The sequence below is a fragment of the Pinus tabuliformis genome, chromosome 2_1 (genome assembly GCF_031772625.1).
Source record: "Pinus tabuliformis cultivar Carrire ecotype Pingquan chromosome 2_1, CPIR1, whole genome shotgun sequence".
Classification (NCBI taxonomy): Eukaryota; Viridiplantae; Streptophyta; class Pinopsida; order Pinales; family Pinaceae; genus Pinus; species Pinus tabuliformis.
Window position 1 is genome coordinate 553,073,275 of NC_142299.1, and position 3,660 is coordinate 553,076,934.

Here is a 3,660-nt window from a genome sequence, read left to right on the forward strand (position 1 = left end):
GAACCGGTAGAATCTGATTGGGTAATCCCAATGGTGGTCAAAGAAAAGAAACAGAAAGGCAAAATCCATATATGTGTGGATCTAAGGAAGCTGAATGATGCATGATCCATTTACAACACCATTTACTGATGAAGTGTTAGAGAATGTTGGCGGACATAAGGCATATTTGTTTACTGATGGTATTTCAGGATATCATCAAATAAAGATTGCGTTGGAAGATCGAAGCAAAAAAACCTTCGTGACTGAATGGGGTTGCTTTCAATATACAATAACGCCCTTCGGATTAAAAAATGCACCTGCAATTTTCTCTCGGGTTGTGATCGTGACGTTCAGAGAGTTTATTCATAAATTTATGGAGGTGTATTTTGATTATTGGATTGTGTTTGGGTTGGTGAAGCACCATGTTGCGAGTCTACACCTTATGCTAGATACATGTCGAAGGTATCAAATCACGCTGAACTTGAAGAAGTGCATATTCTGTGTGCCCTTTGGAATTTTTTCAGCCATGTTGTATGTAAGCATGGATTAATGGTGGAACCTACGAAGATCATTGTAATTGTAAATCTGGAAGCTCCTAGGAATGTGAAACAACTGCGCGCGGCATTGGGGAACACTAGGTACTACAGGAAGTTTATCAAGGCATATGCTCAGATAACTGCACCGATGGATAAATTATTGAATAAAGATGCGATGTTTTGCTGGGATGAAGACTGTTAGCGCAGTTTGGATGTCTTGAAGGAAAAAATGGTGGCAGTGCCTATTTTGGTGTTTCCGGACTGGAAGAAAGAGTTCCATGTGCATGTAGATGCCTCTTGCACTGTGCTTGGAGCAGTATTAACATAGGCAGGTGAAGGAGAGATTGATTATCTGATAGCCTTAGCGAGCAGAAAGTTATCAAAAGTTGAGAAGAATTACTCTACTACAAAGCACGAAGGGCTGGAGATGGTCTATGCGCTGCAAAAGTTTAGACATTATTTGTTGGGTGGAAATTTTAAAATATATACAGATCACTCCGCGCTGAAGTACCTGTTCAATAAGCCTATGTTGGATGGGGAAGATATGAAGATGGTTACTGCTGTTCCAGGAATATGACTTTGAAATGATTGTGAATCCTGGAAGGCTGAATGCAGGACCAGACCATCTGTGTAGGATTGAAATAGGTGAGGAACCAAGTACTTTGGAGGAAGGAATGCCAGATGCACAACTCTTTGTGGTGCGCATTGCGGACAATCATTTTCCGATATCATTCAGTTTTTAACAATGGGAACAACTCCGAAAGGCTATTCTACACAACAAAAGAAAGATTTAGTAGTCCGCATTGCGGATTTGTCAGTGATTGCGGGTCATCTGTATAAAATGGAATGGATGAGATACTGCGAAGGTATGTTCCTGAGTTTGAACGTGCTAGTATCCTAGATGAAGCACATGGAGGAGTGGAAGGAGGTCACTACGCAGGAAAAGAAACCATGTATAAGATTTTGCACGCTGGGTTATCGCAGCCGACATTACACAAGGATTCTAAGGCATATTTCAAGGTGTGCGATGCTTGCCAAAGGACGGGGAAGCCTTTGCGAAAGGATGAATTGACTTTAAATCCTTAGGTTTTTCTGCAGGTATTTGATAAATGGGCCACTGAATTTATAGGTCCAATACAACCACCAGGTAAGAAGACAGGCACACAGTATATCATTACTGCAACTGAGTATTTAACCAGATGGGTAGAAGCAAAACAACTGAAAGATTATACAACTACCACAACTACAAAGTTTTTGTTTGAATATATCTTAACAAGGTATGGATGCCCAAAGATATTGATGAGTGATAGGGGTACACACTTCTTGAAAGAAACAATTAGTGCGATTCTTAAAGAATTCTAGGTGTATCATCAAAGGAGCATGCCCTATCACTAACAGGCGAATGGAACGATGGAAGCATTTAATAAAATTTTGGAGAATGCATTAACAAATATCTGCAACGCACAAAGGAATGACTGGGATATGCGTGTGCCAGTAGTACTATGGGCTTATAGGACTACCTGCAAGAAGTTGACAAACCAAAAACCATTTAGGTAGGTCTATGGAATTGAAGCAGTAATTGCCATGGAGTATATTGTGCCAACTTTAGGTATTGTAGCATTGACATAGATGGAGGATCATGAGACCTTGGAGGAATGGCTCACATAGGTCATGGAATTGGAATAGGACCGCCTTCTTGTAGGATTTCACTAGCAAGTGCAAAAGGAAAGCGAGAAAGCATGGCACGATAGGCATATTAAGCTGCGCACATTTAAGAGAGATGATTTAGTGCTACTCTATGACAACAAGTTCAAAAAAATTGCAGGAAAGTTTCAAATACATTGGTTGGGGCCATATGTTATTAAGGAGATCACGAATGGTGGCACAGTTCAACTCGCGAAGTTGAATCGAGAACCATTTCTTGGGAAAGTGAATGGAAGTAGGCTGAAGCAGGGGATCCTAGCCTTGTGCAATGACTATATGGAAGGAGGATAGTCTTAGTAATACAGACAGCTGCAAGGGATTGCAGGACTACAAACCACGCTGCCCGATGAAGTGGAAAACATGATAGGGAGGCTATGCGATGGAAGACAGGAGTGCGACGGGTGAAGCTGCACCAGGGAGGATGGTGTCGCACAGATGGGTCCACAATTAGCAGCTAAGTTATTATTCATTATTTGAGGGAAAAAATTTCGTTAAGAGGAGCGGGTAGGCACCATTTATGGCGAAAATATTTGAGGATATGTCGCTAAAGATGCAATTATGATCAAACATTGGAGGGAACGATTGGATTTGAATTCAAAAGCTCCTATAAATTGAGCATGTTGGCCCGCTGAAGAACACTTTGCATTCTGAGAATTGTTTCTGAGCCCTATTATTGTCACTGTATGAATCGTAAAGTTTCAAAGGACTTGATTTCCACTCTAGTATTCGCAACGTTGCCTAAAATTAACTAGAGAGCTGTTCTCTAGCAAATGACTACCACAAATCCCACAGAAGCAGTGAGTTTTGAAGATGTTGTCTCTGACGCGGCGACCCCTAAAATATCAAGTATGGAAGCTACAACCATTGTGCCTACGACACGGATATGGCCTAGGTCGAAGTAATCGGCTACTAAGGAGAAGCAGAAGAAACCCATGTCAGTGAGACAATCATCGAGGAAGAATCTGAAGGTTCGACAGAAGGAGAAGAAGGGTAAGTAGCCAGAGAAAGTTGTGGATCTGGAGGAAGAAGAATTACAAGGCATGGAGGAATTGGATGCTGAGGAGGTTGAGCCTATCACATGGCTCTGAGAGTATATCCATTCCCGGAAAGGGAAGGCCGAAGTTACAAAAGACCTTGATTTTGAGAAGTTTACAGTATCAACACCCTTGTTGCTAGAACAAGTGGAATTTGAAGGCACAACCTTAGCACGCATTCCAGTACTGAAGATGGAGGATTTGGATCTCGCGGACCATGAGAGATTCCCTCATTTGGCCACTAGAAAATATATGAAGAAGATCTATTATGAAGAGATAGGAGTTACGCAGTTGGAACCCATGAAGTGGGTTAGAGGTTTTGAGCAAGCTGGGTTGCTGCATATGCTCTACATACCACATTTTCATAGATCAATAATCAACATGATGTGTGTGTGGCATCTGCTCGC